General features: G+C 41.3%; 1 protein-coding gene and 1 pseudogene across 5 annotated transcripts in view; both read left to right on the top strand.

Moving 5' to 3' along the window:
• The window catches only part of LOC133229653 (zinc finger protein 239-like), a 263,424-nt gene that overhangs the window by 193,132 nt on the left and 42,397 nt on the right, over positions 1 to 27,895 (top strand). The gene's annotated exons all lie outside the window — the stretch shown is intronic.
• LOC133229650 (zinc finger protein 665-like) lies at positions 686 to 25,877 on the top strand (annotated as a pseudogene).

The following is a 27,895-nucleotide window of genomic DNA, read 5'->3' as shown; positions in this document are numbered from 1 at the left end:
GAGTTGACTCACTGGAAAAGACTGATGCTGGGAGGGATTGGGGACAGGAGAGGAAGGGGACAACAGAGGATGAGATGGCTGGATGGCATCACTGACTCGATGGACGTGAGTTTGTGTGAACTCCGGGAGTTGGTGATGGACAGGGAAGCCTGGTGTGCTGCGACTCATGGGGTCGCAAAGAGTCGGACACGACTGAGCGACTGAACTGAACTGAAATTGTCTTGCTCTTTAAGGCTGTGGTTAGTGACCCAAATGATCACATCCCTTAAGTCCTCGATCTCAGACACCCAGGTACTGACCCTGAGTTTGTTGAACTCAGCACTATGCTGAGTTTGCTGTTTTGTAGGGCGTCAGTAGGGAATAGCCCATTTATACCCAGGGAGAGTTTTGTATTTGTAATATAGAGACTAGTTCCATTCTTGTTTCTTGAAAGTGCCCAAGTTCCCAGATCCCTGAATTGCTTCAGCCTCACTAGCAGGATCTGAGCACAATATGCTGTGAAAAACAGCTTTTTATTGAGAATAAATCCTTTTAGTCTTAAGAGGAAGTATCTTGGCTTCCGACAAAACTTGAAGCTTTTACCTGAGCAGTGTTATAGACAGTAGCTTAATCCTGTCAAGGTTAACAGGCCCCGCCCCTCCCACGAGCGGTGCGCACAGCGGGTGCTCGCCCCGCCCCTGGTCGGAAGCCGCAGCTCTAATACCGAAAGCCCTTGCACACAGACCCGGAAGTTGGAGAGCGCGGAGCCGAGGTCCCCGAGCGGCGCCTAAGCTTCCTTCTAGAGTAAGTTTGCAGAGCCCGCCACCACCCCCCGCCCCCGCGCCGGCTCACTCGTCCTCAGGGTGTGGGAATTCTCAGCGACCTGAAAACCCTGGCACCCGGTGCTCGGCCCCGAATAAACGCTGCCGCTGCCATTGCGGCCCAGTTATCTTTTCGTTTGGGTTTTAAGTGTTGCTGAGGCGGTTTCGGCCCTCGGTCCGCGTAGACACCGCCTCTGGCGACATTTTCCTGCTTAAAACCCTTTTTTACCTCTGGCCTCTCCAAGTAAAGCCCTCTCTCGCGAGTTGGAGTCGCGCCCCACCGCGTCTCCAACCTTCTTGCGTCGCCTTCTCGACCGCTGGAGGCAGAGCCCGTCGTCCTCGCTCCCGGAGAGGCCTCGCCCTCTCCCTGGGCCCGGGATTCCGGAGAGCCCGCCCCGCTCCTGAGCCCTCTCCCTCCCAGCCCCTCTGTCCTCGCGTCTCCTGAGGCCGGTCCTTCTGCCCCGCAACCCCCCCCCCCCCCCTTTCCTGTCAGCCCGTCCCCTCACCCCGCGTAGGGTAGGTGACCTGGGCCAGCCTTGTGACCGCCAGTGCTGTTCCATGCCCAATTCAACTCGGTCGGAAAAGGTGGTCTTCCGGTCCGGGGGCGTCGCGTTCTGTCGCCCACTCAGTACATAACTGGAGGCTGGAGGATCAGGAGAAGCAGAGTCAGAAGGACTGAGAGAAATAACTAACTGAGAGAAAAGCGTCAGGGAGAACCAATGGGAACACTGAGAATGGCTGAGGGACTTGTAAAGGGATAGTCAAGTCAAAGAGGTTAAGCCTTGAAAATAGCCAAGTGAGTAAAATAGAGAAGTATTAATAAATTAAAAAGCCAGATCTCCAGGGACTGGAAAGCAGCATAGGGACAACTGCCCTGTTTCAGTGATGGGAGCGGGGAGGCGAAGGGCGATGAGGGACGTCAGGTGGAGAGTCCCTAACTGGGTTTTGGCCGGGTTTGAGTCCAGGCCTCTTGGGTTAGAGTCCGGAGTTGTGTTTTCACCCGGTTGGAGTCCCGCCACATGGGTTCAAGTCTCAATGTGAAGTGGCCGGTTTTATCATGGTGCTGGCAGAGAAAGAGGCCAAAGGGTAAGGAGCAGAGGAAGAAAGGGCTGGAAGGAAGCATAGCCACATGGACTGCCAGTGAGTTGGGAGGAAGGGAGAGTCACAGCGAGAGAAGGGGAGTAATCTGGAGCGCAGAGAGGGAGCCGAAATGGGGGAAGAAAGAGGCAGACATAGGTATGGATTTTTGAAAGACTAAGGAAGGTTGGGGGGAGAGAGCATGTCGAGGAGGGACGAGTTGCAGCAGCCTGGAACAGGACACGTGTGAGGGAGGAAATAGGACAGGGACAGCAGGAGAGCAGAGGGGGAGAAAAAGAGACACCGAGACTCAGATGAAATAGGGAGATAGGTGAACAGAGGGGTAAGCTCGATCCAGGTGTGGCCAGTTGTTTGGGTACAGATGATTTTTTTTAGTTATACAGAGGAGGCTGAGAATTTCAAAACTCCTGTCTATAAGGCTTGTGTCTTTTTTTATTACTTGTGGCAGAAGATGACTTTCATTTGCAAACCCTGTTGAGCCTGGGGCAGTGGCTTGATTCACTGAGTTGTGAGTGACCCCCTTCCCTTGTCCTATCATGAGATAGAGGTCAGGGAAGAAGAGACCTGGGGCAAGAAATGACTGACTCTGTCACTCTGTGGTAGCTTTTTTTTTTTTTTTTTTTAATTTTTTTGGCTGTGTTGTCTTAAGTTCTGTGCCCTGGGCTCAGGAGTTGAGGCTCCCAGGTTCTAAAGCACAGGCTCAGTAGTTGTGCACAGGCTTAGTTGCTTGTACTTGTGGGATCTTCCTGAACCAGGGATAGAACCCATGTCCCCTGCATTGTCAGGCAGATTCTTATCCACTGTATCACTATTGGGTAGCAGTTTAAAAGAAACACTTTTTTTTTTTTAATGGATTCACATTTTCTCCTGTCTTTTTGTAGCTTGGAATAGGTCTTAATTCATTCAGTTTCTGTAATCATTTTTAACTTCAGAAATAAGATTTTTTAGTTTCCAGTATTCTACTCTTATCATGCTTTTCTAAATATGATTATTCTCAGTGCTTTTTAAACTTTGACACCAGATTTTTAGATTAAAAATAGTTCACAATTTTTTTTTTCAAATTTTTTTTCAGATTCATTCCTTGCCTGAGTGTTTTTTTCCCTTCATCTCGTACATTTGAAACTCTTGGCTGGAAAATCCCATGGACGGAGTAGCCTGGTGGGCTGCAGTCCATGGGGTCGCTAAGAGTCGGACACGACTGAGCGACTTCACTTTCACTTTTCACTTTCATGCATTGGAGAAGGAAATGGCAACCCACTCCAGTGTTCTTGCCTGGAGAAGCCCAGGGATGGGGGAGCCTGGTGGGCTGCCGTCTATGGGGTCGCGCAGAGTCGGACACGACTGAAGCGACTTAGCAGTAGCAGCATCAGTTGGTAAGTAGTAAATCATCTTAGACTATTTTGTGCCATACTTAGCAAAAATGTCACCTCGTTTATCAGTTCTAATGAGGTAGATGAATCTAGAGCCTACTATACAGAATGAAATAAGTCAGAAAGAGAAAGACAAATACTGTGTATTAATGCATATATATGGAATTTAGAAAGATGGTACCAACGATCCTACATGCTGGGCAACAAAGGGAGACACAGATGTAAAGAACAGACTTTTGGACTCAGTGGGAGAAGGTGAGGGTGGGATGATTTGAAAGAATAGCACTGAAACATGTATATTACCATATGTAAAATGGAATGATCAGTGCAAGTTCAATGCACGAAGCAGGGCACCCAAAGCCAGTGCTCTGGAACAACCCAGAGAGATCGGGCAAGGAGGGAGGTGGAAAGGGGGTTCAGGATGGAGGGGACACATGTCCAATTCATGTTGATGTATGGCAAAAACCATCACATATTATAAAGTAATTATCCTCCAATTAAAATAATTTAAAAATAAAAATGAGGAAACTGAAAAAATAAAAGTTAATAAGCAAAGATCACCTCACCTCCCTTTCTCTGAATTCAAAGGGAAATACATCTTGGAGGGTTTTATGTATGGGATATCATGTAATGAAATAGACATATTTTCAACTGTGGTTTTACCAAGGACATGAATTGTGTATATATGTTTATGTGTGCACACACAAATGGATATTTCTGGTCTCAGCTCTTTACCAGAGAATAACAGAGGTATGACATTAGATCTTGCGAAATTAAAGGCATTTCTTTGAGAAATGGGAAAATAAAAGAACATTTAACATGATAAAACCAACAAAATAAAATGCTTCATTCTTTCCTTTCAAAAAAAGAAAAAAAAACCCACCTATTTTAACTGGTTAGTGTAATGGTCTGTTTTCTCCATTTTCTATGATCAGTGAAACAAGTGAGCTGTGAGGTGATATGAAGATGTTTCCCTCAGGTCCCTGTTTGACTTTTCTGTGCGAATGAGGAAGGATGGGCTGGATTGACGTGGGACCTTCCAACAGAGCCTCTCTATTCATAATGAAAAAGATTGCTCAGACCCTATTTCTAAGCTGACTCCTTACAATGTTTTTTGTACCAGTGGATATACATTTTCAATTCTGTATTTTTAAAATATTTTACTGCAATCTTATAATAAAGAATTACCTGCTTAGTATCAATTTGACCCAATCTTGAAAGAAAAGTTTCCTTTGCTCAGGTACATGACAGATGTTCCTGGTCTTAAATGGGATGGGCATTAAGGACAAACTTGGCCCCCTTGCCCTTCAGCCTCCCATTTCATTAATCAGTTATACCTGGTCTCTTCACTCTTCTCATAAACGGCTTCTCTCTGGGCCTGAGGGAGCCCACTTGTAACATGGAGATGAGAGACTAGACCGGAAACTCTGAGCGTGAGCAACACAGACCCCTGAAATGATTAGCCGAATTGGCTGTGTGTCTGTGTGTGGCAGTTCTGGTTTGGAGGGAGTGTCTGGTGGTGATTAGAATTTTAAATAGATCCCAGTCCTCCCTCAATGAAAAATGAAAAGGAAAACTAGGATGGAGGCAGGATCACAGGCTCAGAATTAGATGACTTCTATGAATAAGGCTAAATCTGAAGGGAAATTTTTTTTATGTCCTGACGTTCAGACCTCCACTGGCTTTCATTTGTTCTTGGGACAAAAGCTTGACTCCTCGCTGTGGCTCCACAGCCCTCTGTCAAGCTCAGGGCCCTGTAAGAGTCTCCAGCCTCATCCTGGGAGCTGACCGTTTGCTCGTGGTTCAGCCTGTCCTGGTCTCATTTACCTTTTCTCTGTTTCCAAATACCAAAACCATTTCCGTCTGACATTATACTTCCTTTTCTCACCTTCAGGTCACCCTGGCTCAGGCTCTTTGTTACCCTTCAAGTCTAGGTTCAGAGAGGTCTCCCCATCCCCTCCTAACAGTCTCTCTCACGTTACCCAGGTTTATTGCCTCTGTATCAGTTGCCATAAGCAGAAATTAATGCCCTTCTTCATGGGTTATTTTGAGTCCTTCCTGGTTCCCCTCTTTTTAGGGCTCATAGTGTTCCTCTTCTTCCCAGTGTCGCTGCAGTACCTGATACTGGAAATGTCTTTAGATGACAGGACTATGGGTTGGGCTGAATAATTCTCAGGGAAGACCAAGAGAACAGGGCAGGTGATGAAGATGTTTCCCATGTTCTGGACATTTCAGCTGTAATTGATCTTTACCCCATGTGACTACTTAATTACTCAAAAGATGAGCCGAGAAATATAGGAAGTCCTGAAAAGCCCTACAGAGCTGGTGTCCTCAAGCAGTGGGCTAAGATGTCCCCATGTTTAGTCTGCTGGGTTTAGTCCTCTGCAGCCCCCAGATCTAAGCTCTGTCCATCCAGGGACCAGTCACCATCGTGGACAGCAGCTTTGCCTTCTAGGAGTTCATGTGCTCAGTGTCACCGATTGTGATTTCAGTGCACTGAGGATGAGCAGAAATGCAAAACCTAACGGGGCAGGAAGGAGACGTTGCCCCCCCACTCCCTCGCCAAGAGCTAGAATATCTTCCAAGTAGGTGTGGGTGGGGAAAACAGGAGAGAGTGAGACCTGGAGACCCTTGCTTTGAGACTTCCTCATCTCAAATACCTTTGTACCTGGACTCCATAGTGTCCCCAGGTGGTGGCAGACTTTCCCAGGAGGGCCAGTCTCTTGGTTTCCATACTGCACATGCAGTGTCCTTTGGGTGGTAGCTCGTGGGCACTCCTCTTGTGATCCCCTTTGCCAAGAAACCCCGGTGCGCTTTAGTCTTGCTTAGTCCAGTCATGCAGGGAGGAGAGGTAGACAAATGGGGAAAGCGGAGGGAGCCTGGTGGGGTCTGCAGGAGGCTTGTGGCAGTACTTGGGGGCATCAAGGTGAGCCCAGTGAATGGAGCGTGCGCCCATCCTGAGTGTAGTTGCAGGGACAAGGCGGGTGTGGATCTGTTGGAAAAGAATGTCTCAGTTCAGGCTGGAGAACCTGGGAGCGGATTTGTTGGAGAGCCCGCATGGAATGGTTTGAGGTTCCAGTGCCTTAGCTCGTGTTCCCGGGACAGCAGTGCTGAGGCTGACACTTGCCTGCACAGGTTTGATTTGACAACTCGTGACCATACGTGAGCAGCAATAAAGAATGTGGAATTCAGCCAGGAGAAGCCTTTTCCACTGTTAGAACTGTGGCCTGGGCTGAGCCCGCAGGCACCTGTGGGTGCAGGAGGATGGGAGCCTTGGGCTTGAGGGGCTGGTTCTAGCAGATGGCCCCAGCATCCACTCCACGCCCTGGCTTTTGTTGGCTCTTTTTTTTTTTTTTTTTTTTTGCTTTTGTTGGCTCTCTTAGCAGGCAGGCACCATAGAGTAACAGGGAAAATCTCAGGTCATTTTTTGCATCAACTTTGGTATCATTGTGTACTTGGGGTTGCCGGTGAAGAAAGGTTCATGTGCATTTGGGAAGATACCAAGAGAATCTGGAGTGTTTCCTTGGAAGATGCTGAGGTCTCAGTGGGCCATGTGCATCACTGGAATTATCCCTCTTTTTCATAGTCTTTGGAGATTTTGGTGTTTGACCTGGATCACTCACTGTAAATGAAAACACGGTGTCTTGTGTCTGTGGATCCTTGGGTGTCCTCTTTTGTATTTTGCTTCATGCATGAGTTATCAGGGCTTGGAATGCTTTGTGTTTGTATAAGAGGGTTAGAGGCTCATCATGGGCTCTGTGGACACTCTGTTGGACACCATTAAAGTTTGTAAGTTTGTTTGAGTCCCTCTGGGAAAATAGGAGTACTAAGGTTAAGATCACAGAATGCTTGTTATAAGGTGGTCCTGCTCAGTAGGGATCTGTGGGCCCAAGCTAAGAAGAGTAATAAAGTCTTGTGACATAGGGGAGGATGGCTCCAAAAAATCAGAGGGCAGCGATGCCACAGTGATCTGCAGCCTGGAGGCTTGTCCTCTAGAAGATGCAGCTGCAACTGTCTTGCTGCCAGGCTGGGTTCTCTGTTATCCACTCCTGTCCCTCCCAAAATAAGCACACATACAGGCACAGTACAGAAAACACAGAGTCTTAACTGCACTGATGGTGGTAATGTAAATGGTACTGCTATGTTGGAAACTAAAATGGAAGTTCCTTAACAAATTAATATAGAACAGGCCTACAGTCTGTCAAACCCATTTCTGACAGATATCCAAAGGAAAAGTGATCAGTTTTTCAGAGATATGTCCACAGTCCCATGAGTGTGACTGGATTTGCAGTAGCCAAGGCATAGACACAGCCCAGATGTCTCTTGACGAAAGAATAGGTTACAAAAGTGTGGTATAGAAATATTTATTATATACTGTATATTCATGAACTATTTTTTCTCTGTATATAAATATAAAAATCAAGGATCCTGAATTTATGCCAGAATGAATGAACCTAGAGAACATTATGCCAAGTTAAATAAGCCTGACAAAGGAGGACAAACACTGTATGTGGAAAGTAAAATTGTCAAACTCACAGAGCCATCAAGTGATAAGGCTGTTATCAGGAGCTGGGTGGAGGGGGAAATGGGGGCACTGGTAGTCAAAGAGTAGAGATTTTCAGTTGTAAAATAAGGAAGTTCTGGGGATCTGAGGTACTGCATGCTGCCGGTAGTGTTTCTGTATACTTGAAATTCGCCTAGAGAGAAATAATACAGTGTACTCATAGGTGGAAGTGTAACTTACTCGACTATAATAATTATTCAGTGTATGAATCTATCACATGATCACTTTGTACACAGTACGTTTATACCATTTTTGTTAGTTACACCTTAGTAAGACTTGGAAAGAGAGTTGGGGGGTGCTTTTCTCCTCTGAATGGTGCTCTGTCCAGGCTTCACGTTTCATTCATGAGGCATTTGCATACCCATGTTTTGTACCCTCTGACCACAGATTCCCCTTCAGGTAGTTTGTGTTGGTCCACGGCTCAAGAATGTTTAAGATGCCCCAGTTGATTCCAGTCTGGATCCCTCACTGAGCATCAGGAGTCTGAGTCCTCCCAGTCCTGAGGGCTGAGATCTGGGCTGAGGAGGGGATGCTGTGTTCTGAGTGGGGATGGATCAGGGCCTGCTGTGTGACCTGAAGGAGACTGCCTGGTCAGCGGAGGTGCCTCCTGCTGCGGTGTACATGAGGCCTCATCAGGAGGGGAGTGTAATCCGAGGGAAAGTGTGGGAAATTCCCAGTTGGTCTCTCTGCAGGAGTTGACTGTCCTGAGTCCCTCCTGAGACAGTGGCCACAGGGGACTGTCTGTTCCTCATGGTGAAGGCTTCACTGTGTGTGTGATTGGGGCTCAGGAAGGGGATGTGTTGACTCTAAGCATTAAACAGCATGTTTTAAACTTTCATGATAGACCTCTGAAGACTCGTGTTGCCTGAGGAAGCCCTGAAGTTAAGGAAGAGGAAAGAAAAGGAGTGAGGCATGGCTCTTTCTCAGGTAAGGTCATATTTAGTGTGTCCTTCCTGAAATGCCCTTTTCTGGACTCGCTAATTGTGTCTGACTCTCAAGTGTCCTGTGTGACTCCTGTACACGCACACTCACCCAGGGCCTTCCCTCTGGCCCTGTCGTCTCCACTTAGATCCCGTCTCCCCATGACCCGGCGACCTGGCCCTTGTGAGGAGGCTCCCCTGGGTACCGTCCTGGGCAGGGCTTCTCACCCATGGGTTGGAGACGGGGTCTCAGTGCTGTTGGGCAGCAGGGACTGCTTAGGGCCCATCTGGATGCGCTGTCTGCTCTGTCAACCAGGGTAAGGAAACTGCACATGGAAGACAGGTGTTAGTATGCACAATAGCTGGTAAAACCTGGGAATCAGATCAGTTGAGACTGTCCTTTCCCTTTTGTGTATCTTGACATCCTTGTGAATATACCTTACATATACACAAAGAATTATTTCTGAGTACTGTGTTCTGTTCAGTTGGTTTATTTATCTGTTTTTATACCAGTACCACATCACCTTGATTACCTTGTGTTAGGTGTTGAAATAGAAAGACCTCCATCTTCCTTCTTCAGGAGTTTTGCTGTTTGCTCTTTGAATAGTTCTGTGACTTTCACTATGTTTTATTCTGCTTCTAGAAAGATTGTCATGGCAGTTTTGATAATGAGTTAATTGGTTGATCGATCCTTTGTGTGGTTATTAAAGAATCTTTTTTGATAAAGCATGTTTCTTTTGTAATCTTTATGGCTTTTACCTATGAAACTTTGTCACGTGGGAAAGAAGATAAATTTACTTCTTTTTCAATTTGCTGACCTTTGATTTCTTTTTCTCATCTAATTGCTCTAAGTGTTTCAGTGCTTTCTGAACTGTAGTGCAGAGTGTGCATCCTTGCCTTCTTGACCTCAGAGGAAAAGCTTTCATTCTTTCCCCATTGCTGTGCTCTTTTCATAATGGCATTTATTATGTTGATGTTGGTATAATGTGTTGTTTGTAGTTTGTTGAGTGTTCCATCTTGAAAGGTTGTCAAATTTTTGTTAAATGGTTTTTTTCTGCATCAAGATGATCCTGTTTTTTTTCCCCTTTAATCTGTTAATGTAGTGTGTCGTATTGATTTTTTTATGTTGACTTCTCCTTGCCTTATATGAATAAACTCCACTTGGTCATGGTGTCAGATCTTTTTATTTATTTTTTTTAATTGAAGGATAATTGCTTTACAGAAGTTGTTGTTTTCTGCCAAATACCAACATGAATCAGCCATAGGTATACCTATGTCCCCTCCCTCCCATCTTCCTCCCTATCCCACCCCTGTAGGTTGTTAGAGAGCCCCTGTTTGAGTTCCCTGAGTCATTCAGCAAATTCGCATTGGCTCTCTACTTTACATATGGTAATGTAAGTTTCCGTGTTACTCTCTCCATACATCTCACCCTTTCTTTCCTCCCCTCCTGCCTCTGTCTGTTCTCTATGTCTGTTTCTCCAGATCTTTTTAATATGTGTTGAAGTTGGTTTGCAAGTATTTTAATTTTGCATCAGTATTCGTCAGGGGTATTGGTTTCTAGTTTTCCTTTCTTGTGTCTTTGGGAAATTAGCAAACTATTAGAATCATGCTTGCTCCATAGAATTACAGGATTAGTGGTAATTCTTTTGTAAATGTTTGGTAGAATTTGGTCCTGTATTTTTCTTAGAGGTTTCTGACTACTTTTTAAATCTCTCTAGTTATAATGGGTTTCCCTGGTGACTCATATCATAAAGAATCTGCCTGCAGTGAGGGAGACCCAGGTTCTATCCCTGGGTCAGAAGATTCCCTGGAGAAAGGAATGGCTGTCTAGTCCCGTATTCTTGTCTGGAGAAATTCCATGGACAGCGGAGCCTTGTGGGCTACGGTCCATGAGGTCACAAAGAGTCAGACATGACTGAGTAGCTAACACTTTCACTTTCAACATGTCTCAATTTTTTTATTTCTTAATAAGTAAAAGAGTTTGTGTGTTTCTGAGACTTAGCCAGTATCTCCTATATTCTGTCATTTATTGGCGTTATTGGTCATAGTACTTCCTTATGTTTAGAAACTTTCTTTGACCTCAGTTGTAATCACTCCTGTTTCATATCTGTTTTTAGTTATTTGAATCTTTTTTCTCTTTTCCTTAGTCTAGGTGGGGGTTTTCCTATACAGTTTTTTCAAAACATCAACTCTTGGTTTGTTGATTTTTATATTTTTCTAGTTTCTATTTTATCTCTGGTTTAATCTTTCTTATTTACCTGTTTCCTTCTGCTAAACTTGAGTTTAGTTTGTTTTCTGTTTTCTGTGTCCTAGAGGTCTAAAAATAGATTTCAGATTTAAGATCTTTTCTCTTTTTTACTGTAAGCATTTAACGGTTCAGACTTTCCTTTTAGTACAGTCTTCTCTGTGTGTTATAAATTTTGTAATGTTGTCTTTTTGTTTTCATCCATGTATTTAAAAATTTCCATGTGATTTTTTTCTTAGACCCATTTGTGGTGTAAGAGTGAGTTGTTTAATGTCCACATTTGAGGAATTTTCTTTTCTTCTTGTGTTTATTTCGTTGTTGTTAGGGAAGATACTTTTCTGGTATCAGTCTCTTAAAATGGTTAATTTTGGCCTAACGTGTGGTGTCTCATAGAGAATGTTTTATGTGTCCTTGAGATGCATGTGTTTTATGCTTTTGTTGGGTCGTGTGATCTGTACATGCCTGTTCAATGTTTGCTTCATTTTTCTGAGATATTTAATGTCAGATGTATATATATTTTTACTTGTTCCAGCTTTTTGGTAAATTGACCATTTTATCATTATACAATATTTATCTCATTGCACTTTTTTTTTCTTCAGTTTATTTTGTTTGATATAACAGTCTCCCCTGCTCTCTTTAGGATGGACTGTCTTTTTCCATCCTTTCACTTTTCACCTTTCCATGTCCTTAGGTTTGTGAGTACTACCTGTTTCAACTCTCTGACATACTCTGTGTCTCTTGCCCTGTGTTTTTCCTCCTGTTTCTTCTTCTAGTGGCCCCTGCTCATGCGCATCGTATGGTGGTTAAAGACAGACACCCTGGACAGCTCCTTTCATGCCACTGTAATTTCAGAAGGAATGTATTGAATGTTTCCTTCCTATCATGATGTTTCTTGAGATAGTCTTGCTTAATAACTATATTTTTTCCATATTCTTTTTTGCTATGTTTTTTAATTCTCCAAGAAGTTTTTTTTACTTTGCTATTGTGATAATATTTTTTTGTCATAATCTAATGACTCTTATAATTTCAAATCACTGTTTTATTAATGGAAAAAAAAGCAAAGAAAGTCTTTGACTTCTGTTAATGCCTTGCTATGTAAATTTAAATGGATAAAATTGTATTTGTATTTTTGTATATGGTAATTTTATGAATTGAGTTCAAGTATTCTTTTTTTTTTTTTTTTAATGTTTTTACCAGTTTTCTTTTGGTAGCCTAGTATAGAATCCTGTTGACAAACTCAGCTGAGTACAAAGGATACATTTTTATCATCTGAAAGATGCTGAAATACATGTGAATAAAAGGATGAAATAAAATTGTCCAAAAAATCTTCCAAAAGACGAATCCTGTCATTTCAGTTAATTTTTTTTATAGATAAGCATGCATGCATGTGCAATAGAAGACATCATGATTTAAAGACTACATATCACCTTTTTTTTTCAGTTGAAATTATGTTATCAGTATAATCTGTGGCCTTGAAATTTTCTAAACAATCCTGTTAGTGTTTTAAGTAGTAAATTACTAACAGTTGTGTTCCTGTATCCACGTCTATAATGACCTTTCATGCCATTGCACATTGTTCACCTTGGACATTTTTTATCATATTAATACAATATTTATTTGTTTTCCTTCTGTCAAACCCTGAGCCCACCACTTTCCCCAGGCTGCCTGGGGAGTTACGGGAAAGGGAACATACAGGGCAGACACAGGAGAAAGAACTATGGGAGGTGGAAACAGCTCCTTCACATTGTGAAGAAGATGAGCTAGACCACCATCAGGCAAAAGAGCCCAATGGCCTTTGGGAGGTCCAAGCCCATGGCGTGGAAGAGCTACTGTTTTGGGGAAGGGTTCCTAGCATAACAGTGATGAAGCTCCCGAACACAGTCCCACTTCCAGCCCTGGAGCCAGCCACCCCTGCTGTGGCAGCTCCAGCTCCAGGGAACTTGGCTGCTGTGTCAAAGTCCTTTGAAATGGCACTGGTTTGGAAGCTGTGGCTAGGAATAAGTGAGATGGTCTGAGGATCATCTGAAAGATGCTGAAATACATGTGAATAAAAGGATGAAATAAAATTGTCCAAAATTGCCGTGGCTCTCATGGGTCAGTGTCTCCAGTCCTTCACCACTGCAGACAGTGATCACTCAACAGGGGGGAGGTTCTCCCGATCAGGGAGAGGGTAGACGAATTTGGCACAGGTGTCCATTTTCAGGGGATGAAGGCCTGAGGCCCGAGAGCTGCTCTCCCTGCAGAGAAGACAGAGGGGCAGGGAGGAGGCTCACCTTAGACTTCTTTCAAGTTTTCTTTAGGAGCCCTCTGTCAAAGGACTTTTAATGTTCTCTGTATTACTTAACTGTTAGATGCTTAAGCTTCAGTTGCTGAGCCCAAGCCTCTGAGTTCAGGTGCTTCATGTAACATTTCTTACCTTCTTGATCTGAGTCGAGTTTCTCAGAGTGTCTGTGACATAGGTTTTCTTCTGTAAGGTGGGAACAAATCATTCTTTAATGAGCTATTACATTGATGACAGGTTCTTGCCTGTAAAGTACTTGTTTAATGTTTAGAGTAATACTACAATAATTTAGAGCAACAGGAATCCTTCAGACACTTCTGGTCTTTGCTGCTGTTATCAACGTCATAACTGAAACTTTTGATCTTTCCATTAAAAGTGCCGTGGACTTCGTCATCTCTGTAGACACCACTCATGCTGTACCTCATCTAGATAATGAATTGCACTCACTGGGTAGAACATAATATCTGACACTTCTGTATAGCCAAAACAGTGTTGAGTTTTATTTTTATATATTTCATGGATTTTGAACAGTGATGAAAAATCCATATTAATTGGAGGATCTCATAAGGTCTTATGAAAAAGCATAAAAAATTAAGAATAGAGATGCATAATTTCTCCAGATACCCCTGCGTGGATCTGTTAGAACACATACTTCAAGTCAATCCTTACCCCTTACTACGCTTTCGCTTTTGCATGAAAATGAGAACTTTTCATGGCCCTTTTGGTGACATGTGGTTTCATTTCAGGAACGACTGACCTCTGAGGATGTGGCCATCGAATTCACTCAGGAGGAGTGGGAATTCCTGGACCCTGCTCAGAGGGCCTTGTACAGGGACGTGATGCTGGAGACCTACAGGAACCTACTGTCTGTGGGTGAGGATGACTTCCTTCCAGAGCTGCCCTTGGGTATATGCATTTTCTCTGTGTGCCCCCTTGGGAGGCCCTGATGTCTTTCATCTGAGAGTTCTGGTGACTGGGGCATGACACAGCTTCACAAGGTTAAAATGACCCTCTTCAGATGCTGTGCCTGTTTCATGTCATATCTGAGGTTGTCCCAGAGCTTAATTATGTACAAAGCTCACTGGCAAATGTTAAAAAAAAATACCGAAAAACCCAATTTCCTATTTTCTATCTTTTGACTTTTGGCTCAGTGTTTTAAGAAATCCACAGCACTTTAGATTTCTTTCTTCTGATAATGCTGAATATCTATTTGTTTGTTTTTGCTTGCTTGTTTACTTTTTTTTGGCTGCACCATTCTGCATGTGGGATCTTAGTTCCCTAAGGATCAAACCTGCACCCTCTGCATTGGAAATGCAGTCTTAACCATTGGATCACCAGGGGAGTCCCAGAATTTCTGTTTCTGATCTAAATATTAATCTCCACATTGGAGCATGAGAAAAGGCTCTGGACAGTGGGGAATGATGTAAAAGTAGCCAAAAATACAATGTGTAAAGAAAAATGAGTATTTCAAAAGGGGTGTTTTTTTCTGTTTAGGATTGGGACAAGCTGGTGGGTTGGATCCTCTGTGGTGGTTACTTAGGAAAATGTAAGGAGAGTGGGTAGAGAGATCGTCTTTTTGATCCTAGATCCTACGAGGGTAGCATATGTGAATATCACAAGTTCTTAGCTTGCCACCTGTAGGTCGAGTGCATGGTCCCATCTCAAGATCCTGTAATGTCTGACCTTCATGTTGTATTATTTTTACTCTTGTGCTGCTCTACCTGTCTGGGAATGTCAACTGTTCCTGATGTTACATTCTCCTTACTTTGTATATTTTACCTCTTAAATTTCTTTGAAATATATTCCTGAGGGTCTGAAATTTTATCTGGTTTCCTTGCTGTGATAATCCACCTATGTTTAATTGGCAGCCTCTGCTGAGTCTCTGTGGGGTGGATTTACTAGGTAACAGAAAACTGTGATGGAGACACTATTCCTAATGTTATTTTCTTGCTCTGTACCAAGTCACCACTTGAAGCTATCCAGTAGAGTGGTCAGTATGTTCTAGGATTATGAGAGAGAAAGTATCATGAGAGCCTGATACATTTTTCCAGATTATTTTCTGGCTTTGGAGACTCTGTCAAGGGCACCATGACAGTGTTGTTCATGTGTATCAAGGACCATATATTTTAGCCTCTGTAAATGGTATGGGAATTTATCCCAGGACAAGTTTGTCCAAGTTCACATTCTCTATCTATGAGGCTATTGGCTGCACTGTTGTTCTGTGCATTGTAGGTATTTTTTTATTTTATCATTGAGTTCAAATTTCTGTATTACTCTTAGTGTTTCTGTTTTGTATTTGCAATGCGTTGGATGGTTGATTGGGGAATGGTCCCTATGGTGGAACTGGTGATGAGTCCCTCTTAAAATTCTTGATATATTCTTTGTACTCATTTACTATCAGATGTATGATTTCCACATATTTTTTCTTTTACTGTTGATTGTCTTTTCAAACTCACTGCACTTTAATGCACAGTAGTTTATAATTTTGATATAGTTCAATTTATTAATATCTGGTTTTATTTTGTGGCCTGTGCTTTTGGTGTTATATCTGGTTAATCATTTGTGGGTCCAATTTCCAGAAACAGTTCCTGCACATTTACTTCTAGGAGTTTTATACATTTGGGACTTAGGTTTAGGTCTTTGAACCATTTTGAGTTCATTTTTGTCTGTAGTGTAAGATAATGTTCCAAGTAAATTCTTTTGCTGGTGGGTATTCAGTTTTGTCAACATGTCTTGTTTCATAGACTGCTTCCCCCATTTAGTAGTTTTTACACCCTTATGAAACATCTTTTGAACATCTCCGCAAGAGGTGTTTTTGTTTTAACCATTCTTTTAAGGTATGCTGCTGCTGCTGCTGAGTCGCGTCACTTGTGTCTGACTCTGTGCGACCCCACAGACAGCAGCCCACCAGGCTCCTCTGTCCCTGGGATTCTCCAGGCAAAAACACTGGCGTGGGTTGCCATTTCCTTCTCCAGTGCATGCGTGCATGCACGCCAAGTCTCTTCAGCCATGTCCTACTCTGTGCAACCCTATAGACAGCAGCCCACCAGGCTCCTCTGTCTTGGGATTCTCCAGGCAAGAATACTGGAGTGGGTTGCCATTTCCTTCACCACTTTTTAAGTATAGTTAATTTACAATGTTGTGTTTCAGGTATACAGCAGTTTACAAGATACTCAATATAGTTCCCTGAGCTATAGTAGGTTCTTGTTGTTTATCTATTTTGTATACATATTAGTTTGTATATACTCAGACTCCTAATTTATCTCTCTCTTTCCTGCCCCCATCATCATCCTGTACTCTCCCCTTTGGTAACTATAAGTTTGTTTTTTATGCTGGTGAGTTTATTTTGTGAATAAGTTCATTTGTATCGTTTATTTCAGTTCAACATATAATATCCTGTGATATTTGTCTTTCTCTGTCTGATTTCACTTAGAATAATCCCTAAGTCTGTCTATATTGCTGCAAAAGGCATTACTTCATTGTGTTTAATGCGGTGGAGGTGGCAACCCACTCCAGTGTTCTTTCCTGGAGGATTTCATGGACAGGGGAGTCCGGCAGGCTGCAGGCCATGGGGTCTTAAAGAGCTGGACACGGCTGAGCTACTTGCACTTCACAATATTCCCTTGTATATATGTACCACACATTCTTTATCCCTTTGTCTGTCAGTGAACATTTAGGTTGCTGCCATGTTTTGCCTGGTATAAATAGTGCTGCTAACAACATTGGGGTGCCTGTGTCATTTTGAATTAGTTTTCATCCTTTCTGGATATATGCCCAGGATTGGAATTGCTGGTTCATGTTATAGCTCTATTTTTAGTTCTTTATGGAACCTCCATGCTAGTCTCCAAAGTGGCAGTACCAATTTATGTTCCTTCCAACAGTGTAGGAGGGTTCTCTTTTCTTCACACCCTCCCAAGCATTTATTGTTTGTAGACTTTTTGATGGTGGTCATTCTGACCAGTGTGGTGATACATTTTTGTAGTTTTGATTTGCATTTCTCTCATAAGTAGAGACGTCAAACATCTTTTCACGTGACTGTTGGCCATCTGTTTGTCTCCTTTGGAGAAATACCTGTTTTGATCTTCTGCCCAGTTTTTGACTGGGTTGTTTGTTTGTTTTGATATTAAGCTGTATGAACTGTATATTTTATATACAATATTGTATATTTTGGAAATAAATCCCTTATAGGTAGCATCATTTGCATATATAGTCTCCTAGTCCAAAAGTTGAATTTTTGTTCTTTTTTTGGTTTCCTTTACTTTGCAAAAAGATTTTAAATTTAATTAGATCTCATTTGTTTGATTTTGCTTTTATTACCATGACTCTAAGAGATAAATTCAAAAAAATTTTGCTGACATTCATGTCAGTGTTTTGCATTTGTTTTCCACTATGAATTTTATGGTATCTGGTCTTGCATTTAGGTGTTTAACAGATTTTGAGTTTATTTTTGTATGTGGTGTTAGAGAATGTTGTAATTTCATTCTTTTTCATGTAACTATCCATTTATCCCAGCATCACTTATTAAAGAGACTTCTTCATTCTATATTCTTTCCTCCTTTGTTATAGAATAATTGACTATAAGTAAATTGGTTTATTTCTGGGTTTTCTATCCTGTTCTGCTGATCTGTGTTTCTGTTTTGTGCCATCATCATACCACTTCCCTGGTGGCTCAGACAGTAAAGCCATCTGCCTACAATGCAGGAGACCCAGGTTCAATCCCTGGGTCAGGAAGATCTCCTGGAGAAGGAAATGGCAACCCACTTCAGTATTCTTACTTGGAAAATCCCATGGACAGAGGAACCTGGTAGTCTACAGTCCATGGGGTCACAAAGAGTTGGACACGATTGAGCGACTTCACTTTCACTTTGTTGACTGTCAGTTTGTAGTGTAGTCTGAATTCAGGGAACATGATTCCTCCAGCTCTGTTCTTTGTCAGGATCATTTTAGATATCAGAGTCTTTTGTATTTTGGTACAAATTAAGTTTTTATTTGTTTTATGAAATATGTCATTGTTAATTTGATAAGGGTTGCATTGAACATGTAGATTGCCTTGGAATAGTATGGTCATTTTGACAGTGTTACTTCTTTCAATCCAAGAACATGGTATGTGTTTCCATCTGTTTGTGTCATCTTTGGTATCAGTCATCAGCATCTTATAGTTTTATGAGTACAGTTCTTTTGACTTTTTAGGTAGGTTTATTTCTTAGAATTTTATTCTTTTCTATGAGATCGTGAATGGGATTGTTTCATTAATTTCTCTTTCTGATATATTGTTATTAGTGTATAGAAATGCAGCAATTTTCTATATATTTTGTATCCAGCAAGTTACTCTCTTCATTGATGAAGTTTAGTAGTCATCTGGTGGCATCTTGGGGATTTTCTGTGTGTAGCATCATAGTGACAGTTTTACTTCTTTTTTTAATTTTTTTAAACTTGGATTCCTTTCCTTTTTCTTTTCTGATTATTGTGGCTAGGACTTCCAAAAATATGTTCAATAAAAGTGGCAATAGTGAACATTCTTGTCTTATTCATGTTGTTAAGGGGAATGCTTTCAGTGTTTCCCTGTTGAGTATTATGTTAGCTGTGTGTTGGACATATACAGTCTTAATTATGTTGAGGTAAGGTCCATCTGTGCTGACTTTCTGAAGGGTTTTTATCATAAATGGCACTTGAATTTTGTCAATCTTTTCTGCGTCTATTGATGATCATATGGTTTTTAGTCTTAAACTGTTAATGTGGTGTATCATAGTGATTAACTTGCAGATATTGAGAAATCTTGCATCCCTGCAATAAATCCCACTTGATCATGGTATGATTCTTTTATATCGTTTTATGTATTAGTGTCTGTTTGAATCTGCTCTTTTGAACTCAGGGAAGGTCTAGGAGAATAAAGTGTTTTTCTACAAAAAAGAGTTGGATGCCTCAGAAAGGCTTTTGTAACTGGGAAGGTCCTCCAGAGTCAATTTCAATCCCTCCTTTTCTTTGATACTCCTCGATCTTGAGATGAACATGCGTGGAAGAAGAAACGAAGTAAATGTCCAATCAGATCAGATCAGATCAGTCGCTCAGTTGTGTCCGACTCGTTGTGACCCCATGAATCAAAGCCCGCCAGGCCTCCCTGTCCATCACCAACTCCCGGAGTTCACTCAGACTCACGTCCATCGAGTCAGTCATGCCATCCAGCCATCTCATCCTCTGTCGTCCCCTTCTTCTCCTGCCCCCAATCCCTCCCAGCATCAGAGTCTTTTCCAATGAGTCAACTCTTTGCGTGAGGTGGCCAAAGTACTGGAGTTTCAGCTTTAGCATCATTCCTTCCAAAGAAATCCCAGGGCTGATCTCCTTTAGAATGGACTGGCTGGATCTCCTTGCAGTCCAAGGGACTCTCAAGAGTCTTCTCCAACACCACAGTTCAAAAGCATCAATTCTTCGGCGCTCAGCCTTCTTCACAGTCCAACTCTCACATCCATACATGACCACAGGAAAAACCATAGCCTTGACTAGATGAACCTTTCTTGGCACTGGTCATAACAAACACCCTCTTCCAACAACACAAGAGAAGACTCTACACATGGACATCACCAGATGGTCAATGCCAAAATCAGATTGATTATATTCTTTGCAGCCAAAGATGGAGAAGCTCTATACAGTCAGCAAAAACAAGACCAGGAGCTGACTGTGGCTCAGACCATGAACTCCTTATTGCCAAATTCAGACTTAAATTGAAGAAAGTAGGGAAAACCATTAGACCATTCAGGTATGACCTAAATCAAATCCCTTATGATTATACAGTGGACGTGAGAAATAGATTTAAGGGCCTAGATCTGATAGATAGAGTACCTGATGAACTATGGAATGAGGTTCGTGACATTGTACAGGAGACAGGGATCAAGACCATCCCCATGGAAAAGAAATGCAAAAAAGCAAAATGGCTATCTGGGGAGGCCTTACAAATAGCTGTGAAAAGAAGAGAAGGGAAAAGCAAAGGAGAAAAGGAAAGATGTAAACATCTGAATGCAGAGTTCCAAAGAATAGCAAGAAGAGATAAGAAAGCTTTCCTCAGTGATCAATGCAAAGAAATAGATGAAAACAACAGAATGGGAAAGACTAGAGATCTCTTCAAGAAAATCAGAGATACCAAAGGAACATTTCATGCAAAGATGGGCTCAATAAAGGACAGAAATGGTATGGACCTAACAGAAGCAGAAGATGTTAAGAAGAGATGGCAAGAATACACAGAAGAACTGTACAAAAAAAGATCTTCATGACCCAGATAATCACGATGGTGTGATCACTGATCTAGAGCCAGACATCCTGGAATGTGAAGTCAAGTGGGCCTTAGAAAGCATCACTACGAACAAAGCTGCTGCTGCTGCTAAGTCGCTTCAGTCGTATCCAACCCTGTGCGACCCCATAGATGGCAGCCCACCAGGCTCCCCCGTCCCTGGGATTCTCCAGGCAAGAACACTGGAGTGGGTTGCCATTTCCTTCTCCAATACATGAAAGTGAAAAGTGAAAGTGAAGTCGCTCAGTCGTCTCCGACTCTTAGCGACCCCATGGACTGCAGCCCACCAGGCTCCTTCGTCCATGGGATTTTCCAGGCAAGAGCCCTGTAGTGGGCTAGTGGAGGTGATAGAATTCCAGTTCAGCTATTCCAAATCCTGAAATGTCCAATGGAGAGATTAATCGTACTTGTCAGAGGAACCTAGGTTTAGATAGCCTTTTCCTGGATTTTCCTTCTGATTTCTGCTAATAGGATTCTTACACAGTATCCTGGAATATTGTGTATGTTCTTCTCGAATATAAGCATTCCATTGTAACTTACAAAATTCACAGTTGGATACATTGCATTGTAAATAGTATAACAGGTATTATCCTGCTTTCTCCATATATCACAGTCACTTTAAAAATCTCTCTTGTTTCTGTCCCATACCCATAGTATAATGCCCATAAACTTGCTGAACCAGTTCTTTTCCTTTAATATCAGTATATTAGTTTGCACTCAGTTATTTTCACAAAGACTTGCAGTCACAAGCTGATATCTGACATAAACCTGTGTGCCCTATGCTCCACGCAGGCCCTTTCTTAGTCCTGACCATTCCTCACATAGTATGTTGATATGGATGGAAACATTGTTCTTACTTATCACATCTCTCCACCTTCTACATACTCTCACTGTAAAGATAATATCTGGTCATTTATTGAACAAGTTTCTCAGGACATGACCTAAATCACTCTGTGCATCCATAATGATTCACAACCCATTTTGAGATGGGATGGTTGAATAATAATTAAACAGACTACTTCTGTCTTGTATCTTCTTTGATATTTTCTTTCTAAGTTCCTTGTATTATTTTTAATATTTTCTAATCTTTTCTTATCTATTCATTCAGTGGGTGGTCATGTTTACAAATAAGTTTTCTCAGTCTATAGGTTCATATTCATATCCTGGTTCTCTTACCACTTTGTGTGCCAATTGGGTGTGTCTCCTGCTCTGATTAGAGAAAAACATGTTAATTTACCTCAAGCCTGTTAAAGCAAATTAGTGCTGTCAGTTGGCTTACAGTGGTACATGTTTTATAGTAAATACTCAAAATTTATTTTTGTTTAAAAAAAGTAATATCTATATTCTGTCATGTTCTTTATGATACGACTTTATCTACATTATATCTTTTAAAATTTTATTTATTTTTTAATTGAAGGATAACGGCTTTACAGAATTTTGTTTTCTGTCAAACCTCAACTACATTATATTTTGTATGCTTTTCACTTGCAACATTTTTCAGCAGTATTGTGTCTGACCCTAGTCAATAAATACACAAAGCATTCACTTTTTATTCATTGTATTTTGGTGCCATTAAACCAGGGAATTAAGAATAGTGCATGGCTAGAGATTAGCCTTCCTTGGTGGCTCAGTGGTAAAGAATTCACCTGCTAATGCAGAAGATGCAGGTTTTATCCTTGAGTCAGGAAGATCCCGTGGAGAAGGAAATGGCAACCCACTCCACTATTCTTGCCTGGGAAATCCCATGGACAGAGGAGTCCGGTGGGCTACAGTCCACAGTGTCGCAAAGAGTCAAACACGACTGAGCGACTGAAGAACAATAACATAGGTAGGGATTGCTTTGTTTATTGGCTGTTAGAAAAGTGGTGACTATTTTACGTCTTAATTTATGTGTCATTTACAGATGACGGTCTTTTAGTGTGTATTCTGCAATACAGCTGACACATACTGCTTGTTAGCGTTGTAAAATGACTTTCTTTATGGGTACGTAGTTCTATAGCAGATTTAGAAAACTATATTGTTTCCAAAAAATTGTTTTTGTCATATTCTTCATTTTCTCATTTGTTTTCAATTGTAAACAACCAATTGTGACTAGTTAATTATTAATTGGGTAAGCTTATTTTGGATTATTTTGGTTTTGGATTATTTACTGTTACAATATATAATATATTGTTTAGAATTTATTTATGTACAGTAAGTATGCAGAATACAGTGATAGTGTAATATTTTTCTTTTCAATTTGAGACAACTGTTGATTGATACATTCCTAAGAGTTCTGGTAGAAAAATACTCTGTTTTTGAGAGTTGGCATAGGATTATCCAATGTGAGTGTGTTTGGCATATGGTTTTTAAAACTAGACTACCTTAACGGTGAATTTATTTTACACTTTCTTAAGTTAAGAATTCTATTCCTTTAGTGTTTCTAAAAACTTAAGGTCATCATTGTGGTGTTTCATAACTTGGTGTAAGTATTACTCTTGGTGTAATATATATTCAACATGAAACATTTATTTTTGAATTACTGTGAGCAGGATACCTATGATTCTTTTTATCTTGTAGATATCTCTCCTACACATGTGATCAAGCATTTACAACTCAAAGCGAACAGTGAGAAACTAGAAACATTCCAAACATCGATGCTGGGAAGACCTGAAAGCTGTGAAATCAAACATTTTCATCTTTGGGAAAGTCAGGAAAATATGTGTGACTTTGAGTGTCAGGGGAGAGACGACAAAAGAAATTACAAAGGAACACCTGTAAGCCTTAATGGAAATATGCCTGATGGAAGAGATTTGCATGATAGAAAGGATGCAGGAATCAAGCCCTTTGGAAACAGACTTGGATTTAACTTTCAGGATAAGCTGCAGATATTTCAAACTGGTGGGATAATTTCTGAATATAATGAAGCTAAGAGGTCTGTCAACAACAGTTTCTCATTTTCACCACTTCAAAGAATTCCTCCTTGTGTCCAACCCAGTGTTTCTAATATATATGGGAATGATTTTATTAATCCTTCAGTAATAACACAAGAACTCAAAGCACACAAGGAAAAACCTTACAAATGTGATGAGTGTGGCAAGACCTTTCGTGTAAAGTCAATCCTTTTAAGTCATCAGACAGTTCATACTGGAGAGAAACCTTACAAATGTGATGAGTGTGGTAAGGCCTTTACTGACAGCTCACACCTCAGGAGACATAAGAAAATTCATACAGGAAAGAAATTATTTAAATGTGATATATGTGACAAAGTCTTCAGCCGAAATGAACACCTTGCTGGTCATCAGAGGGTTCATTCTGGAGAGAAACCTTACAAATGTGAGGAGTGTGGCAAGGCCTTTACTCACAGCTCACACCTCAGGAGACATAAGAAAATTCATACAGGAAAGAAATTATTTAAATGTGATATATGTGACAAAGTCTTCAGTCGAAATGAACACCTTGCTGTTCATCAGAGGGTTCATACTGGAGAAAAACCTTACAAATGTGATGAGTGTGGCAAGCACTTTAGTCAACCTTCACAGTTCACAAGTCATAAGAGATTTCATACTAGAGAGAAACCTTACAAATGTGATGAGTGTGGCAAGCAGTTTAGTCAACCGTCACAGTTCATAAGTCATAAGAGATTTCATACTGGAGAGAAACCTTACAAATGTGATGAATGTGGCAAGGCCTTTCATGTAAAGTCAATCCTTTTCAGGCATCAGACAATTCATACTGGAGAGAAACCTTACAAATGTGATGAGTGTGGCAAGGCTTTTACTGACATCTCAAACCTCGGGAGACATCAGAAAATTCATACAGAAAAGAAATTATTTAAATGTGATATATGTGACAAAGTCTTTAGCCGAAGTGAACACCTTGCTGGTCATCAGAGGGTTCATACTGGAGAGAAACCTTACAAATGTGATGAGTGTGGCAAGCACTTTAGTCGGGCTTCACAGTTCATAAGTCATCAGAGGGTTCATTCTGGAGAGAAACCTTACAAATGTGATGAGTGTGGCAAGGCCTTTCATGAAAAGTCTATCCTTTTAAGGCATCAGACAGTTCATACTGGAGAGAAACCTTACAAATGTGATGAGTGTGGCAAGGCCTTTCGTGTAAAGTCAACCCTTTTAACTCATCAGACAGTTCATACTGGTGAGAAACCTTACAAATGTGATGAGTGTGGCAAGGCCTTTTCTGACAGTTCAAGCCGCAGGAGACATCAGAAAATTCATACAGGAAAGAAATTATTTAAATGTGATATATGTGACAAAGTCTTCAGCCGAAATGAACACCTTGCTGGTCATCAGAGGGTTCATACTGGAGAGCAGCCTTACAAATGTGATGAGTGTGGCAAGGCCTTTCATGAGAAGTCAATCCTTTTAAGGCATCAGACAGTTCATATTGGAGAGAAACCTTACAAATGTAATGAGTGTGACAAGGCCTTTCGTGTAAAGTCAATCCTTTTAAGGCATCAGACAGTTCATATTGGAGAAAAACCTTACAAATGTGATGAGTGTGGCAAGGCCTTTCGTGTAAAGTCACCCCTTTTAACTCATCAGGCAGTTCATACTGGAGAGAAACCTTACAAATGTGATGAGTGTGGCAAGGCCTTTCATGAAAAGTCAATCCTTTTAAGGCATCAAACAGTTCATACTGGAGAGAAACCTTACAAATGTGATGAGTGTGGCAAGGCCTTTCATGAAAAGTCAATCCTTTTAAGGCATCAGACAGTTCATACTGGAGAGAAACCTTACAAATGTGATGAGTGTGGCAAGGCCTTTCATGAAAAGTCAATCCTTTTAAGGCATCAGACAGTTCATACTGGAGAGAAACCTTACAAATGTGATGAGTGTGGCAAGGCCTTTCATGAAAAGTCAATCCTTTTAAGGCATCAGACAGTTCATACTGGAGGGAAACCTTACAAATGTGATGAGTGTGGCAAGGCCTTTCGTGTAAACTCAATCCTTTTAAGGCATCAAACAGTTCATACTGGAGAGAAACCTTACAAATGTGATGAGTGTGGCAAGGCCTTTCGTGTAAAGTCAACCCTTTTAACTCATCAGACAGTTCATACTGGTGAGAAACCTTACAAATGTGATGAGTGTGGAAACGTCTTCAGTCAAAAAGCGCATCTTCAACTTCACTGGAGAATTCATACTGGAGAGAGACCTTTCAGATGTAATGAGTGTGGCAAATTCTTCAGTCAAAATTCACACCTTAAAAGACATTGGAGAATACATATAGAGAAACCTTTCAAATATTTCGAGTGTGGAAAATCCTTTACTCAGGTCTCAGCACTCACTAAACATCAGAAAATCCATACATGAGAAAAACTTATGTGAATGTGGTATATGGTTGCTGCTGCTGCTGTTGCTAAATTGCTTCAGTCGTGTCCGACTCTATGAGACCCCAGAGATGGCAGCCCACCAGGCTTCCCTGTCCCTGGGATTCTCCAGGCAAGAACACTGGAGTGGGTTGCCATTTCCTTCTCCAATGCATGAAAGTGAAAAGTGAAAGGGAAGTTGCTCAGTCGTGTCCAACTCTAGCGACCCCATGGACTGCAGCCCACCAGGCTACTCCGTCTGTGGGATTTTCCAGGCAAAAGTACTGGAATGGGGTGTCATTGCCTTCTCCGGTGGTATATGGTAGAAGTCTTCAAAATTCAAAGTTCAAAATTCACAGCCTACTGTTGATCAGAGAATTCATACTACTGAGAAACCATATAAATATGAGTGTGGCAACATCTTAGGCTTCATGAGAAAATTCATACTGGACAGAAGCCCAGATATATATGTATTTATTAGTCAGGTCTTTAGAACATGAATTCATTCTAGAAAGATTCCTCATCAATTTCACAAATGTTTAAAAAAAAAACAAAAAACACCCTATCCTGACAGCTCACATCTCACCAGTAGTATCAGAGTATTTATCCTGGAGAAAACACACAGCAATGTAATGTGTGTGGCAAGGATCTTACCCAAAAGTCACAAGACAGGAACATAGTGGAGCCATACTTCCCAGACTCAGTGGTTGTGGCAAATCCTTTACCTTTTTCACTATATGTATTCTCTGATGACTTTAGTTCAGGTACTCAACAACTGCAGTAAGTCCATATTTGAAGAGAAGCTATAGAGATCTTTTCTTGTAAAAGAAACCTGAATTCTAACTCAGCAAAGATGATTCTTTGGGACAGTAGTCCACCATCTTTTTGGTCTCCTTGCTTTCTGAATAAAGTCACTATTCCTTGCCCAACAAGTTGTCTCTCAGATTATTAGTGTGTTGTGTGGTGAGCTCTAAGAGCTTGGCTTTGGTAATACATTGATCAAATGCATTTGCTACATGCATTTCATGATGGTCTATGTGAAGGAATCAGTGAGATGAAGGGGCCGACTTCATTAGATAAAATTCATTCACATCCGTGTTTCCTCGAAAAACACATAGCTTGAATTATGAAATTCAATAGTGTGTGTGAATTAGCAACAGGGAGGGTGGAAAATAATGTAAAACTAGGACATGACTCATCATAGTCAGTAGGATCAGGAAGCCCTTCCATACATAGTCCAGCCTGTTATAAAACATAATGTTCTACCACCTGACCTTGAACAGAGTAGGCAAGATGTTGAAAGGACTGGGCTTTTCATAGGAGGAGAGGGACAGTTACCAGGGACTGATAGTGTGCTAGCAACAATGCCTAGGAAAAGGGTCATGTTCTCCATTGAATAGAAATAACTGTTGTATGTATGATTAAAGAAGAGTTACTCTTATTTGTGGAAATTGAAGACAGAGCTGTCATGGTCTTTGTAGACTGGGACCTGGGGACTGGAGTCGACGAGAGGGATGCAGGGGACCCAAGTCTCAAGTGAAACAAGGGTGCTTTATTTGCAGAAACACATGTTTATATATCTTCATACAAGGCAGCTTTAGATAGTAAAAAAATTGAGGAAAAACAAAGCCAAGCAAATAACAGTCTTGAAAGGGCCAGAAAGCATTCCATATCCTGAGGAAGAGGGGCATAACTGAATAGATTACCTTTAAGTAAAAGGTCACTGAAGGGAGTCACTGAAAGGAATCCAAGCAGATGCCGTTTCTCATGATCTCAGTCCTGAGAACTGCATGCAGTTTTGCTCATTCCTATTTTCCAGGAACTGGTAAGGAATAGAGTCCTTGAGAAATGTCACACAAAAGAAGAAAATATCAGGTTGGATCCTTTAAAGTTGAATGTCCCCTGACAGTTCCCCCTTTTTTATTTTTTCATAATTGGGGATGACTGTAGATATTTTTGTGAAAAAGGCCCTGACCAAGTGAGTTTGTTTAGTTTGAACAATTTTAGTTGAAAGGCATCGATATATT

Source organism: Bos javanicus, chromosome 18 (assembly GCF_032452875.1).
Source record: "Bos javanicus breed banteng chromosome 18, ARS-OSU_banteng_1.0, whole genome shotgun sequence".
Lineage (NCBI taxonomy): Eukaryota > Metazoa > Chordata > Mammalia > Artiodactyla > Bovidae > Bos > Bos javanicus.
The sequence above is the reverse complement of the archived record's forward strand: the minus strand, read 5'-3'. Positions and strand labels throughout refer to the sequence as shown.